The sequence below is a fragment of the Dreissena polymorpha genome, chromosome 7 (assembly GCF_020536995.1).
Source record: "Dreissena polymorpha isolate Duluth1 chromosome 7, UMN_Dpol_1.0, whole genome shotgun sequence".
Taxonomy (NCBI): domain Eukaryota; kingdom Metazoa; phylum Mollusca; class Bivalvia; order Myida; family Dreissenidae; genus Dreissena; species Dreissena polymorpha.
This window is the reverse complement of record NC_068361.1, coordinates 84,495,198-84,512,624: the sequence shown is the minus strand read 5'-3', so window position 1 is coordinate 84,512,624 and position 17,427 is coordinate 84,495,198. Positions and strand designations below refer to the sequence as shown.

The following is a 17,427-nucleotide window of genomic DNA, read 5'->3' as shown; positions in this document are numbered from 1 at the left end:
AATAATTGAAAACTAAGCCAATGAAAACTCTTTAAAATGTTGTATTACACATGTGTAATATTAAAAAAATATGTAATGGCTATAACACATGGGAAACAGGGTATGGCATTTGATAATATATAACCAGGCTTTTTCCGCTCCATTTTGGGAATATGCCACACTGGAATTTTGGGAATTTCGCGTCGTGAAAACCCCCATTTTGGGAAAAAAAATATTCGCAAAGTTGGCTCAATTGGGAAAAATTATCGCATGTAAATAGTGTTTCTGATATTTCAAAGAAGCCGTTAACTGGTAAATAACGACTATTTTGATAACTTATTATTAAAATTTTACAAAGATTATGAACATGTGAGATAAGTGCAGGTTTTTTAATCTGAATTTGGGGAAAAGGCCTGGCCTTTTTTGAGCACAGGTGGAAGTAACGTACCCAGGATAGTTTTTTTCATATATATATTTTTAAGAGCCCAATATATTCAAATAAATATATAAAATCAAGTTTAATGAGAAAAAAATTGACAAAGAGCCATGAAAAAGATCCCCACCCTCTGATATTGGAAACATAACAAGGTCATTAACTAGACTTTATTATAGACCTGTCTTCGCGGGCCGCAAAAATGTCAAAAATAGCTTTAATCCAAAGCATCCCTTGATCCTACTATGGGCAATTGGACAACCTTTCAAAAAAAGTTAACTTCAAAAATATCTGTCCAGCCGTTAACTCACAGTCGGTCGAAAACCGAGCAATATTTCGAGTCCGTTTGTCAACCCAAATAAATCTTCTACAGAATTAGAAACAATATTTTTGAGTTTTTGCCCCTTAATCAATAGCTCGCGTCCTATTCCTTTGAAACAACGAAGCGTGTCAAATAATGCATGCATATGCAACCACTTACCCCTAAAAACTTATTCCAATACAATCAGAATGATAAGTAATTTCCATTTATTTACATTTACTAAAACGTCGTTGTTGTTGTTGATTGGATATTTATGTGCCTGGCTCTGTCAGTGTAATTCACTGCTAAGCCGGGTTCAAGAGCGATGGCTACTTTCGTTTTCAAGTAAATCAAATTTAGAGTTAAAACAGTTGTTGCAAAGAAAATATAACATTTTGGAATTAGTTTTTAGGGGTAAGTGGTTGCATATGCATGCATTATTTGACACGCTTCGTTGTTTCAAAGGAATAGGACGCGAGCTATCGATTAAGGGGCAAAAACTCAAAAATATTGTTTGAAAGTCTGTAGAAGATTTATTCGGGTTGACAAACGGACTCGAAATATTGCTCGGTTTTTGACCGACTGTGAGTTAACGGCTGGACAGATATTTTTGAAGTTAACCTTTTTTGAAAGGTCGTCCAATTGCCCAAGGAGGATCAATGGATGCTTTTGATTAAAGCTACTTTTGACATTTTTGCGGCCCGCGAATACTATCTATGATAAATTCTAGTTAATGACCTTGTTATGATTCCAATATCAGAGGGTGGGGATTTTTTTTTCATGGCTCTTTGTCAATTTTTTTCTCATTAAACATGATTTTATATATTTATTTGAATATATTGGGCTCCTAAAAAAATAAATAAACAAGGGACAAAATTGTCACAAAACCAGGTTTTCATTGTGAAAAAAAAATCTGATAAAGGGAGAAAACTCAAACTGAACTTTTGAAATGACCAAAAAAAATTAACCCCCTTTGTAAGTTTTTTTTATTTTTTTAAATCTATTTTTAGTCGTGGCGACCTTGACATTGGAGATATTGACGTGATTCTTTCGTGGGACACACCGTCCCATGATGGTGAACAAATGTGCCAAATGATTTTAAAATCTCACAATGAATGACATAGTTATGGCCAGGACAAGCTCATTTATGGCCATTTTTGACCTTTGAACTCAAAGTGTGACCTTGACCTTGGAGATATCGAAGTAATTATTTCGCGCGACACACCGTCCAATGATGGTGAACAAATGTGCCAAATGATTTTAAAATCTGACGATGAACGACATAGTTATGGCTCGGACAAGCTCATTTATGGCCATTTTTGACCTTTGAACTCAAAGTGTGACCTTGACCTTGGAGATATCGACGTAATTATTTCGCGCGACACACCGTCCAATGATGGTGAACAAATGTGCCAAATGATTTTAAAATCTGACAATGAACGACATAGTTATGGCCCGGACAAGCTTATTCCGCCAGCCCGCCAGCCAGCCAGCCAGCCCGCCCGCATTCGCCAATCTAATAACCAGTTTTTTCCTTCGGAAAACCTGGTTAAAAAATAATATCCAGGGTACGTTACTTCCACCTGTGTTTTTGAGGTGAAAAAAATTGTGCGAAGCTCCGGATTTTGAGGAAAATAAGGAAAGTCTTAAATAATCATTAACATATTTTACAGTTTTTAAAACAAATTCAAGGCAACACATAATCTAATTATGCAACACTTTCTATTTTCTACACCGGATCAGGTTAACTTATATATTTTAAGGTAAAAAAAAAATAAAAAAATATTTTTTAATTTTTTTTTTGGAATTGGGAATTTTTTTTCAATTAGGAAAAAAACAACCAGATTTGCATTGGGAATGGGGCCGAATTTCGGACCCGTGGCATAGGGCGGAAAAAGCCTGATAACATTATATTAATGTTACCGGGTATATGGATAAACAATATCTACTGATGTAACTAAATTTGTAACATTTTATTTAACATTATATAACATTATATTTATGTTATATGGATTAATATATTTCTATTATTTTCTTACATCACTATGTTACGTTACAGTAAGTAGGGACAGGAACAAACACTCAAATGATTACCGGTAAAATGTCCCATCTGATGAACGTATGGCACATTTTTTTTGTCAGTACTGTTCTAGATCAGGGCCCATTCAGGGGAAAGAGTTATCTTTTTTTAAATGATAATTGCTTATAATGTTTGTCATCGACACTTGCTACATTGTATTTTCAATCAACACTTGCTACATTGTATTTTCATGAGAAATTTCCAGTAAACATACTGCCATTAGGCCTAAATTAAAATTAAGTTTGTTTGCCCTTTACTGACCGACCCACTTTTGACCCCCCCGACTCAAAAATTGTTATTGCGATTTCTGAAAACGTATTTTTTTTATTTTCGTATTTTTCACCAATCATAAAAGAGCAGACTGCAATATTTATTCGTGCACGTATTATCCCTGTCCATTTTTATCACCCCTGACCGGTCTAGGTTGCTTAAATACATGTAGTTGGAATTTAATATGCTGATTGAGCTTGTCGAGTCGCCGAATGACAGCTGAATTACGTTTTGGTTTGCAAATGTAGCCGAATATATACGATTTTATGTTGCTATCCAGTATCCAAGCATCATTCTATATATTGCGAAGGATACCGACCTATCCCGATTGGGCAAGCCTGTTTTTACACACGTCCAAGATGGCGGCAAGTAGACAAGAAGTTGTGATGAGTGGCGGAAATGATAAATAACATTCAAGTTAACAACCGATATCGTATAGTTATCAGGATATAATTTAACAAGAGTTCCGCGGTCGGAGATGACCGCATTGAAGCCGGATTTTTGATTTAAATGACAGGAAAGTACCTTTCGTGTTTTTGTCAATGCAATACTTAAATTACTGAAATATTGTTCAAAGGTCAAAATGAAATGTAAGTACTTTTCAAGGCATGAGCAAACCTTGACCTTAGAATGAATGACCTTGAAATGACCAGTGGTCATCTAAGTGTGCTTGCAAACCTTCATGTCAAGTTTGAAGACTCTATGTCCAAGCATACCAAAGTTATAACAATTTTAACATTTTAACATTTAAGGTCACAGTGACCTTGACCTTCAAATGAATGACATTGAAATGACCAGTGGTCATCTAGTACTGGCCAATCTTTATTTCAAGTTTGAAGACTCTAGGTACAAGCATACCAAAGTTATAACATGAAATAAGAACTTTAACATTTTTACATTCAAGGTCACAGTGACCTTGACCTTCAAATGAATGACCTTGAAATGTCCAGTGGTTACTTACTAGTTCTGGCCAACCTTCATGTCAAGTTTCAAGACTCTAGGTCCAAGCATACCAAAGTTATAACAACTTTAACATTTTTACATTCAAGGTCACAGTGACCTTGACCTTCAAATGAATGACCTTGAAATGTCCAGTGGTTACTTACTAGTTCTGGCCAACCTTCATGTCAAGTTTCAAGACTCTAGGTCCAAGCATACCAAAGTTATAACAACTTTAACATTTTTATATTGAAGGTCACAGTGACCTTCACCTTCAAATGAATGACCTTGAAATGACCAGTGGTCATCTGTTAATCCTGGCCAACCTTCATGTCAAGTTTGAAGACTCTAGGTCCAAGCATACCAAAGTTATACCATGAAATAAGAACTTTAACATTTTTACATTCAAGGTCACAGTGACCTTGACCTTCAAATGAATGACCTTGAAATGACCAGTGGTTACTAACTAGTTATGGCCAACCTTCTTGTCAAGTTTCAAGACTCTAGGTCCAAGCATACTAAAGTTATAACAACTTTAACATTTTTTATATTGAAGGTCACAGTGACCTTGACCTTCAAATGAATGACCTTGAAATGACCAGTGGTCATCTGTTAATCCTGGCCAACCTTCATGTCAAGTTTGAAGACTCTAGGTCCAAGCATACCAAAGTTATACCATGAAATAAGAACTTTAACATTTTCGAGCACGCCGCCACCCCGCCACCCCGCCACCCCGCCACCCCGCCACCCCGCCCGCCCGCCCGACAACATCAATCTATAAGCCGAGATTTTTTCGAAAAAAATCCGGCTAATGAGTGTGTCAATTAACGCAAAATACTACGGTTGAGATAAAAAAACAACAAATATTTATAAGAAATCTGCACAGTCAATGTGCGTCACGGAAACGAGTGTTGGAAAATTGGAGTTCAGTCTACTCACAAAGTTAAAGCATGTAAGATGAGTATCGTTTGAAAATGGAAAGAGACAAACATGTTTTGATTTAAATGCTAGTGGATCTGTGTATACTCAGATTCATACGAATATTATGCTTTATTATGTTTGTCACGCTGTACAGTTTACTGAAAATCAAATAGGTTGTCAAGTAAAAGATATTGAAAGGTAAACAATTTAATAGATTATTTTAACTCTATTTAATTCATCATTAAGTTTTGTATTAACACAACAAGAACACTAAAGCCTGTTTGTTAATCTTTGTTAATGTTTTCCCCATATGATATTTAATTTAAAAATACTGAATTAAATTAATACTCTTAAAGAGGTTATGATTAAAATAAATGGTGAATATAAGAATCTATAGATTATTGCAAGTTTAATATGCATGTGGAGGGATATTAACTTAACATTGTTTCATGGTAAGAAGACATTAAAGCAGCACTTTATAATATAAAAATGCTGTTAAACATGAACTTAAAAGCAATTTTAATTCTGTTACGTATAATCATATTTATAATGCTTAATGTTTCCGAATTTCATGGTTTATAACGCTATTTTTCCCAATTTCATGGTTAATCACGCTAATTTTCCTAATTCAAACGGCACAGGCTGTAAGAAATTAAAGCAAACAAGATGTGTTTGAGAAACACAATGTCCCCCTATATGACGTTTGACCTTGAAGGATGACCTTGACCTTGACCCTTCACCACTCAAAATGTGCAGCTCCTTGAGATACACACGCATTTCAAATATAAAATTGCTAGCTTCATTATTGCAGAAGTGACATAACATGAGCAATTTTGACCCATATATTAGACCTTGAAGGATGACCTTGACCTTTCACCACTCATAATGTGCAGCTCCATGAGATACACATGCATGCCAAATATCAAGTTGCTATCTTCAATATTGCAAAAGCATTCATAAAATAAGCGATTTGGGCCACATATATTTGACCTCTGACCTTGAAGGATGACCTTGACCTTGACCTTTTACCACTCAAAATGTGCAGCTCCATGAGATACACATGCATGCCAAATATCAAGTTGCTATCTTCAATATTGCAAAAGTATTCATAAAATAAGCGACTTGGGCCACATATATTTGACCTCTTACCTTGAAGGATGACCTTGACCTTTCACCACTCAAAATGTGCAGCTCCATGAGATACACATGCATGCCAAATATGAAGTTGCTATCTTCAATATTGCAAAAGTATTCATAAAATGAGCGATTTTGGCCACATATATTTGACCTCTAATCTTGAAGGATGACCTTGACCTTTCACCACTCAAAATGTGCAGCTTCATGAGATATACATGCATGCCAAATATGAAGTTGCTATCGTCAACATAGCAAAAGTTATTGCAAAATGTTAAAGTTGGTGCAAACCAACCAACCAACAGACAAACCAACAGACAGGGCAAAAACAATATGTCCCCCACTACTATAGTGGGGGACATAAAAAAAACACACTATTACATGCAAAAAAACAGCAAACAAGATATAGTTGAGCTACATGTACATAGGGCTTCGTACACTGCAGGGCTTTCCTTTGACCCGAGCTCCCGGGTTTTGACGCTTGAAAATTACAGAAGACCCCTTTTTGACTCTTGAGAAAATTACGTCATGCGTCACATTTGACCCGGGGGAATATACCGACTTGCGCCAACGAGATCAAAAGCGATAATTGGCTCGGGGCGGAGTATCTCATTTAGTACACGCTAATCGTTAACGCCCGTTTCCAATCATCGAAGCACAAGTCCACCCAGTAGGCGGAGTTTGGTTAATTAAGAAATCTAGTATTGACCAATTAAAACACTGCTGGTTCGATGACGCGCGTATTAAATTTCCATTGTTTATCATAGCGTTTGTTATCAGCTGTTTGCGGAAAAGACGTGTATTAAACCCACCTAGTTGCAATAATCCATCTCCCAGCTATTGACCCTCTGAGCTGTACGTATGTACTCATAAAAGCTCAGAGCAAGAACTATAAATCCACCAAAACAGAATGGACTCATCCGCGTCAGTTTTAATAATATTCAATATAAAAATAATAATATCCATATCCACAGAACACCGTAAGGCATATTTTGAGATATTTCCAGAGTATGTCAGAATGTATTTCCATCACTGTTTTACTTCATGATTGCTCAGTTCAAAGACGCACGAAAGTTATGCTGGCATATGTAATGTCTACAACGACAAATTACACGCTTTGCATCAAAGTTGCTAAAAATAACTATTGAACCGATATAACTGACCTTGTGGCAAAGTGACAATTTTTGCATGAGCTAATTGATAACAAAATACATGTAGGCGTAATAATTGACCGTTTGAGAAGGCATAGAAAATGGCATGTTTGTCGCACGTCTTCAGTGAAGATGGCACATGAAATAATTAAAGGGCGTCGGAATTTTTGATGGGATTAAATACGGAGGCACCTTTTTCGGTGAGTAGAAATAATTTCCTTTTATAGTTTACCGATTTATATAGGCTATTGTGTTTAGGTACCACCCGTATGTTGTTGTTTTTTTTGTGATAGCCAGCGGAAATGTTTTTTTTCACATTTTGTATTTCAGTGAGTGACTTTCCATCACAGAATGTGCTGCACAGGTTTCAGGACATGTGCAAGAGAAGAAAGTGATAGTTTGCTGGTTTTATGTTAGTTGTGTGTGTGTGTAGTCATAGTGTTGTTTTATTACCTTTTCTTTACTAGGGCACCCAAATGAGATCACTCTTTAAATGCATGAATGATTTATTTATTTGCTAAAATGATTGTTGGTTTGTAGAACATATGACATATTGTTTTGCTGTATACATGAAGTAAATGTTGTATTAGAATACATATTTTGTATGTAAACTTTGAGATTTTGTGTAGGACATATGACATATTGCTCTCTGAGATGTTGTGTAAGACATGATATGACATATTACTCTTTGAGATGTTGTTTAGAACATATGACATATTACTCTGCTGTATACATGATGATGAAGTTAATGTTGTATTAGAATACATGTTTTGTATTTATTAATCATTGAAATATTGTGTTTAAATGCATAGTGTTGTAGTGACAGTACAATGTAAGAAATAAATGTTAACATACATCTATCTTTTAATTTGTTGCTTTTTATATATTATATCTCAGTAATTTGCTTAAATTGCAAAAAATCATTGCCTCTCCTGCGTTATTATTAGGACTCTTAAAAGTTTGATTTTGACTCTTGAAAATATGGTCCCAAGAGTCCTTGACTCTTGAGATTTGAGGTCTAAGGAAAGCCCTGCACTGCAACAGTGCTTTAATAACAGTGTTTCAAATATTCATAGACTATAAGGGTATTAAAAATATAATTTCTCAAGTAAATAAAATAATTTTCCTACCTCCTACCCACCTGTTAAATCTAGGGTCGGTAAAGGGCAAACCAACAATATATTAAGTGTGGCCTTATCCTCATTTATTTCAATACTATGATGAACTGCATGTTACCTTCCTCTTATTGCGTAAATGAAATAAATCCAAACACGAGCGTGTTATTGTGCATTGCCTTAAACTAAATAAAAATGTTAATCCAAATTTCAAATGTATCTATAACATAATTCTGACAAAATTCTGATCAGAAAATTATGTATTTAATATGTGGATATAGCAATACAAAATGATTTGCCATTTGAAGAACACACAAGTTGGGGCCTGTGTTGTTTTCATTGCAAGACCCTGAACTGTGAATAACATGTCAGATATGTAGACATTAGATTAAACTTGGTTATCTAATAAATTACTGACACATTGTACATTATGTACTTTAAAGTTGTCTGCAATTTAATGAAAAATGCGACTGCACTTTAAAGTTTTTTTGTAGTTTCTTTGCATAAAAATTGATTATTAAATCCAATATTCAGCCAATCTTTTATAAATATTTGTTCCCATCTCTAATTATATGCTATCCACATTTGATAATGCAAAAAATAAATATGATCAAATAAAGATAACAATGTTACTATTATGTACATGCATACAGAATATATATTAGAAGGATTTACAAAGGTACATGTACAACGTATTTTTGTATGTCCATGAATGTGTCAATTTAAGAATGATTATGTTTGCATTTTGTTATGAAAAACAACTTGAGTAATTTTTATTTAAGCTTTACGCTTTAAGATTCTCTATGACAATTTTGAGGGAAGCTTTGAAACAAAAATGAAAAATTGAAAAATGAATTAATTCCATATATAAGGGACTTGTTAAAAGATTTTTGCAATTTTGAAAAATTTAATTAAACAAACTTACCCACTGAAGTGTATTATTTGGAGAAGTTTTAAATAATTAAAATAGAAAGTAAAATTATAGCATATAAAAAGAAGTGCAAGCCCTAAGGGATTGAACCCAGCATCTCTATAAACTAACATCACATCATGCAGGAAGTTGAATTTAATTGTGGTTTGAACACAATATTAGTACACATTTCTGTCACAGTATTAATGAGAAGCGTTACGAACATTTTATGATAGTTTTAATTTCAATATAGGATTATAAATAAACAAAGATATATTTTTTAAATATTAGTCAGGAGTAATAGTTTGCTTGTTTGAATACAACACAGTCACATAAGTCCTTGTTTGAAACTCTGGTGAATTTTTTGTAAGTTTATAACTGTCATTCTGCCAAACTGTGAACAAGTCCTTTTAAAGAAACAAAAGCTTTAAGGTAAAGCAAACATTAATAAAGTGTATTGCTGTGGAGATCTCATATGACATTTTGCCGATTCATTTAACTAAAATCAATGAGCCTGAATTTTTTCCTCAGTTAAGAATTCTCTAAGGCATGTGTTGATTTAAAGTAAAAGAATGTTTTTGCATAAAACAAAAGTTAATGCATTTGCAAATTGGAAGAAATATAAATTGTATAAGGAAAAACATGTTTCTGATTGCTTTTCTCGGTTACTATTGCAGGTACAATATGAAGAATATCATTTAATTTGTATGTTTCTATATGTAGTTATTTGGAATATTCTAATGATGATCATGTCTAACAAGGGAAATTAGTGTTGCTATCTTTTTATTAACAAATGCTTTAAAATTTAGAATAAAAGTGATGTGAATACATTTCCCAGGGTTAAACTTACTAAGTTACAGAGCTGGATTGGAGATTAACTAAATGTTGAGATTTATTTTATTTTATTTTTAATTTTTCGTTCAAGTGGGAATTTTTGGATCCCACCGGTGAAAAATATGTTTTTTCATTGGAAATGGACAGGCCCAAAAAAATTAATGAAAAAAAAACTGTTTAAGGTCTTAAATGATATCATATTATACTTTTTACAGTACTGAACAAGATGTGTTTGTGAAACACAATGTCCCCCTATATGGCATTTGACCTTGTAGGATGACCTTGACCTTGACCCTTCACCACTCAAAATGTGCAGCTCCATGAGATACACATGCATTTCAAATAAAAAATTGCTAGCTTCAATATTGCAGAAGTGACATTACATAAGCAATTTTGACCCATATATTTGACCTTGAAGGATGACCTTGACCTTTCACCACTAAAAATGTGCAGCTCCATGAGATACACATGCATGCCAAATATCAAGTTTCTATCTTCAATATTGCAAAAGTATTCATAAAATTAGCGATTTGGGCCACATATATTTGACCTCTGACCTTGAAGGATGACCTTGACCTTCCACCACTCAAAATGTGCAGCTCCATGAGATACACATGCATGCCAAATATCAAGTTGCTATCTTCAATATTGCAAAAGAACTCATAAAATGAGCGATTTTGGCCACATATATTCGACATCTGACCTTGACCTTGACCTTTCACCACTCAAAATGTGCAGCTACATGAGATACACATACATGCCAAATATCAAGTTGCTATCTTGAATATTGAAATACTGCAAAAGTGTACATTAAATGAGCGATTTTGACCCATATATTTGACCTTTGACCTTGAAGGATGACCTTGACCTTTCACCACTCAATATGTGCAGCTCCATGAGATGCATATGCATGCCAAATATCAAGTTGCTATCTTCAATATTGCAAAAGTTATTGCAAATGTTAAAGTTGGCGCAAACCAACCAACCAACAGACCAACAGACCAACCAACAGACAGGGCAAAAACAATATGTCCCCCACTACTATAGTGGGGGACATAAAAATACAAACTTGCAATGAAACATGTATGAGGCATTCTGCTGGAATAAGTTTTGATAAAACACGACTATATACTACCAAGCTTCCTTACATGTACCTCACAACTTACCAACATAAACAAACATTAATATTCTATTTATAGATTTTTACAAATTAAGCAGTTTGTATAATTAACTCCACTACATAGGTGCATCTACAAGTTTAACACATAGATGATATGTATGTGATCAAACTGAATGCTGGCCACCCATTATTCTAATCCACCTGACATCCTGGCAAAATTGCATCCATTTCATTTCAACAAGATCTCTGCCACAGGTTAAGTGAGGCCATCTCTTCACTGATAACACTTGCCCCAAGTTAACCTACTGGCTAATAACATTTGGCACTAGGCCATGCTCTCTAGTTTCCAACTGAATAAATTAGGCCTGCGAAACCTAGTTTGATAACAACATTTAAATTAGACATAAATTAATTAACTTGGACCGGACGGGATTTGCTCTACTTGTTGGTCAATGCTATTTACAGCGCTTCATGTATAAACTGCGTGTGCTGTTGTCCCCGCTAGGTCAACTAAAAATGGCGACCTTTTGCCTTTTACATGAGTACTAACAACCTACAAATAAAACATGTGCTCCAACAAGAATGCTTGCATTGTTGACAACAAAAAATTTACCATACGCACAGTCGTGCATACTTAAAAACAGCGGAATTTAGTGTGTTTTCCAGTTTGTGATGATTTATTTGCACAAAGAAAACAAACAATTATACGCATGCACTGTAAAGAAATACACAAACAAGTTTACCGTTATGGGTTGACTTCCACAATTTACAATCGTGTGTTTAATATTCCTGGTAATTACACAGAGTGTACATATACAGAACACATCTCACTTGTAAACAAATCGTTAAGCACTGTTGACATGCTCAAATATGTAGCCAATCTACGTTCAAATTGTACACATTTCGCCCGTAAACATTGGTGTGTGCTTTTCGTAATTGACACTTTTCCAAATTAGGACTGTGACGTAGGGGCACCTGTAAGAGCGCCCTCTATGTTTGTGAAAATCTGGGTCACGTGCAATAAACTATGAATGAAATATACGCAGGATTGTTTACAGGCATTACGAGCTTTCCGAATATCAATTTCAGTTGTTATTTAAATGCCAGAACATTTTTTGCCAAGACCGTTCGGAATGTTGAAACGGGATCAAGTGTTTTATCTAGCAGTGCGTGCAAGGGCTGGAACAAACAAACAAAAATTCCGTGTAATGTCAATAACTAATTTCTAGGTTAATTGTAAGTAATGTTCACCATTATCTCATACAATGTGCTCTAGATCCAGGGTCCGTCTTATGACACAGCGTGCGAAATTTTAATATTAAAGGGGCCTTTTCACAGATTTTGGCATTTATTGAAGTTTGTCATTTAATGTTTTATATTGATAAATATAAACATTGGATCTAAAAAGCTCCAGTAAAAACAAGGATAAAATTAAAAAAGAAAAAAGTAACCCTCAACTGGGCTCGAACCAGTGACCCCTGGAGTGAAAGTCTATCGCTTAGACCAATCGGCCGTCCGTTCTCATACAATGAGTGTTGACTTTTTTATACTTTATGTAAGCAATCCTCGTAGTATCACAAAATATAACTACAACAACAGAACTCTACAAATTATTCAATCGTTTCGCGTTGCAACGCTTTATAATTTTCAGGTTTTTAAATCGTCAAAAGATTAATCTAATGGATATTTTAGAGCATGGTGAATGTTAAGCACTACATACTGTTTCCTCACAAATATCATAACTACAACGAAAATTTGCGAATCTGATTTTTTTTTAATTTCGTCCATTTAACAAAACGTGAAAAGAGTAGGCAACTGCCTATGGTCCCGCGAATAATAAGGGCCCCATGAGACCTGTTGCAAAATTTTTTTTTCATATTATTTATTTCTGGATAAAAAGTTGAATAAGTAAATATACAGGCTAAAGAGATTGTTTTCTTAAATTCGTAATATAATAATTATAATGTCGTATTGGCATTACGGTTTTATTATGGCATTACGGTAATATTATGAAATTGTATACCTATTATGCTATAAAAGGAAATTGTCACATTTTAAATATTGCCAGCCTTGTCACCGGTATTCTAATTTAAACGTTCTAGTAGGCACTATAGTCCGACTAGGGGCCGGGGGCGTGGGCCCCAAAGTTTCACTGCCTATGGGCTTCCACGGTGCTGTTGTTGTTTTTGTTTTTTATCGAGTGCACCGGGATTGTCTCCCATATGGCCATCGCCCCCAGAAAGACGTGTTAGTTGGTTACGGGGGATAGTGCAAGATACAGGAGACACCCCGTTCCAGAGGTGACCCTGGGTCTTTTAGTGCCCGGTGTATAGCACCTAGTACACTGCACCTCGGTTTATCGTCTCATGCGCAAGACGAGTTAGTAGGTTAGGTGCAGCGGGGGATCGAACCAGCGATCTCTGGATTGTGAAGCCAGTGTGTTACCACTAGACCACGGATCCGCTACACTTCCACGGTGCTTATCCGGCACTGTTAAGATACCAAGAAAATGATTACAATCGAGCGCTCTGGGAAAACTTGACTTAATGCATGTGTGTAAATTGTCGTCACAGATTAGCTTGTGCAGTCCACACAGGCTATTCAGGAACAATACTTTCCGCCTATACTGGATTTTCGCTAAGAAGAGACTTCATTTAAACGAAAAATACCATAAAAGCGGAAATTATCGTCCCCGATTAGCCTGTGCCTTATTCGGACATTTATCACGTACCTCCAAAACTATGTAACAAGGTCAAAACCATGTTACCATTCTACGGACCATGTTTATGACTGAATCTTCATAATCCATCACGTGTGTCAAAAACCTAGATCACCAAGATAAATCTTAGAAAAACCGTATAAACTCTCTAGAGGCCACATTTATGACTCAATCTTCATGAAAGTTGTCAGGATGTTCATCTTGACAATATCTAGGCGAAGTTTTAATATTGGTCACGTGCGTGCAGAAACTAGGTCACCACTTAGATAAATCGTGTAACCACTCTAGAGGCCACATTAATGAATAAGTCTTGATGAAACTTGGTCACGATATTTACCTTGACAAATTCTAGGCCAAGTTCGGACCTTGGTTACGTGCAGCTAATCAAGTAAAATTTTAGTGAAAAAAAAACAAACTTGCTACCAAATTATTTGCCACATATATGACTGAATCTTGATGAAACTTGGTCGGAATGTTAACATTGTTAGTCTATATGCCGAGCTCTTATCTGGGTTACCTGCGCCCAAAAACTTGGTAATCAGGTCAGATCTTACAAAACCTCTTTTTCTACTCTAGGAGTCTGATTTAGGACTCAGTTTCAATGAAACTTGGTCAGAATGTTAATGAAGACAAATTCTAAGCCGAGTTTGAATCTGTGTCACGTGCGCCCGAAAACTAGGTTACAATGGCAAATCGTAGAAAAACATAGTTTCCTCTCTAGGGGCAACATTTAGAACTCAATCTTGACGAAACTTAGTCAGAATATTTATCTTGACAATATCTAGGCAGAGTTTGAATCTGCACCATGTGTGTCCAAAAACTAGGCCACAGTGTCAAGTCTTAAACACTGTTAACACTCTACATGTATTGCTTAATCTCGATAAATCGTGATCAGATAATTCACCGTAAAATGTCTATGCAAAGTTTGAATCCGGGTCACATGTTTAAAAAAAATAGATCACAAAGAAAACATATGTGGAATTCCATATTACCACTCGAGGGGCAACATTTATGACTCAATTTAGATAACTCTTACTCAGAATGTTTACCTTGATAATATCAACTCCGATAGATTTCGCTGAATTACGGTAGGTAAGTAAATCAAGTTTGTCGAAGTGTACAGTGCGACGCTTTGTTTAACAAAAGCATTTTCCAAATCATTTTGCAGAGCGATGTTGGCTTCAATTGAAGTTATTACATTGAAATAATTATCTGCCTCAACATGAACCAATTGTACTCAATGATAATATTTGTTTGTGAATATCATAGTGCCTAAAATTCATTAAATTGCCTCAATTTCTTATATATATTTTATTCTTTGACATAAATTTGCCTTTTTGCCCTGTAATCTCAACATTGCTCTGTAAATTTTAGCCGAGGCAACTGCCTCGATCGGTGTGCCACAGCGTGGCTACGACGCTGGTATACAATGTAGTAGTATAACGTTAAATGCTGCCATTACCCAATTAGCTTCAGCTATTCACGTGGTCATATTAATACCTTTCAGTGCGGGAACCGAATTTTAAAGGCCTTTGCAAACAGTTTGGATCCAGATGAGACGCCACAGAACGTGGCGTCTCATCTGGATCCAAACTGTTTGCTATTCTGATAGTATTCTTTGAAAAAAATCGAAGAAAATGCTAATTTTAGAAATTCAGCAGACGACATTTTAGCAGACGACAAATTACCCAGCATGCAAAGGGTTAATACCGGTAGTTAGTGAACATACCAAGTATAATAGAAATGACCAAAGAAACACTTTTCTGACAAACAGATCCCATATCAAATAAATATTCAATGATTACTGGTAGTCAATCATAACTATTGCGAGAGCTACGTGCTAACCAACTGCGAGTTTTATGAATGTTCTTGTTTATAGATCTACATGTATGCATATCATACATATTATGTTTAAAGCTTGTCAGTTGTCATATCCAGTCGTGGTCGGTGCATTTTTTTGTAAAAAATCAAGAGCCGTAAAACATCAGCACTTTTCCAAGATTTCCATTCCAAACCAGCTACTTTCCATCGAGCTTTTTTTTTTTTAGAAACGCTGTATGAAAAGATTTTCCGATCGTAGACTTTTTGTTCATACACAATTTTTAATATAACGACTAAATCCTATATTAATGACATAAATATCATACGTATGTTTTCCATTTTAAAACTGTATTATAATTTCCAAATTATTTTGTGTATTAATACGGAAGTGCATCGTAATTTTATGTTTCTATGACAACCGATTTACGAAACAATCACAAACCTGGCGTTGAGGTTGGATTTTCGTAACGTCACAATTGATGTCACAATTACGTGTTTTGAAGCTGTTCATAATACATTTATGTATATATTGAACTTTCTATGAATAGAACGACATTTAATGTATATATAAGTGCTATCAGTGCACGATTTACATTAATACGAAGATTAACATTCCAGGTGACATATTGCGTAATACTTATACACTTAATACTATTTATCTTACCTGCACGCATACACGTGTGTGAGACGTTTTCGGCCGGAATTTGAATACTTAACCGAGACATACTTGTGCATAATGTTAATGACGCGGTTGATGGCAATTTCATAGGTGGCACGTGCGATCTCTATATAATTATAAAGGCCCCGTACTGAAAAACGTGGCTAGCTGTGTCAACACAGTCGGTTTTGTGTCTTAACTGATGACAGTTATTATAACATGTTGTTTCTATGTATTAAAAAGCCATTATTTGTTGTCGTTATTATTGTTGATTACACTATTTCCAATTTTCCCATTTTGCATAGACAAATTCTTATTCATATTACCCCAAATGAAACGTCATATGCTAGTATATGTACACACAATTTACACTTAATATAGTAACACAAAATATATCCGCGTGCACATATTTTGTTTCAGAATTTGTTGCGCGTTCCCCCCCCCCCAACAAAAAAAATTAGTTGATTAAATATAATTTATATAGTTATTTTCACGTCATTGGATGTGCATGTACCGGTATTTAATGTATTAACAATCGCATTTAAAACATGCTCAATGTGGCATTTGGTATAATCAAACATGTATTTAGTCAGCTACAAACGCATCGGCTTGAACGGTTTTAAAATATTGCAACTGTTTTATGTCGGAAGATTTAAATATTGAGCAACTATTGTTTAACCTTAGAACTCGAGTTATTTATATATTTCGCTAATTCCATTGCCCATAGCGTCCCATTATAAAAACTACCAACGTTCAAAGCAGTTTTCGTGTATTTCATATGATTGTATTTTTTTTTTCAAAACCGGTATCATTTTTAAGATTAATTTGTCCTCTTTCTTTCTCCGTACTTCAGAAAACGCACCACAAACGTTCATCGTTCAACCTTATCCTCCATGAAATGAACCAAAATAGTGCATACACACATGAGTTGCAGGAAATAATCACAAAAAGCATGGTGAAAAATCGCTTTTAAACCCGAAGAGAAAAGGAATTTATAAATAGGCGTTACGGAGGGATTCAAAATGATTTAGTGTAATGTAAC

General features: G+C 35.0%; 2 protein-coding genes across 5 annotated transcripts in view; both read right to left on the bottom strand.

Annotated features, from left to right (window-relative positions):
- The window catches only part of LOC127837738 (uncharacterized), a 107,699-nt gene extending 95,581 nt beyond the window's left edge, over positions 1 to 12,118 (bottom strand). The window contains exon 1 of the mRNA XM_052365054.1: positions 11,931 to 12,118. The gene's annotated coding sequence lies outside the window, so the exon portion shown is untranslated. The remainder of the gene's footprint in view (positions 1 to 11,930) is intronic.
- LOC127837734 (ecotropic viral integration site 5 ortholog-like) overlaps positions 1 to 17,427 on the bottom strand; it is a 310,389-nt gene that overhangs the window by 33,603 nt on the left and 259,359 nt on the right. Inside the window, exon 22 of one of the 4 annotated variants that reach the window (XR_008029456.1) lies at positions 10,779 to 10,935. The exons of the other annotated variants lie outside the window; for them this stretch is intronic. The gene's annotated coding sequence lies outside the window, so the exon portion shown is untranslated. Of the gene's footprint in view, positions 1 to 10,778; positions 10,936 to 17,427 lie in introns of those variants that run through there. 4 annotated transcript variants of the gene reach the window in all.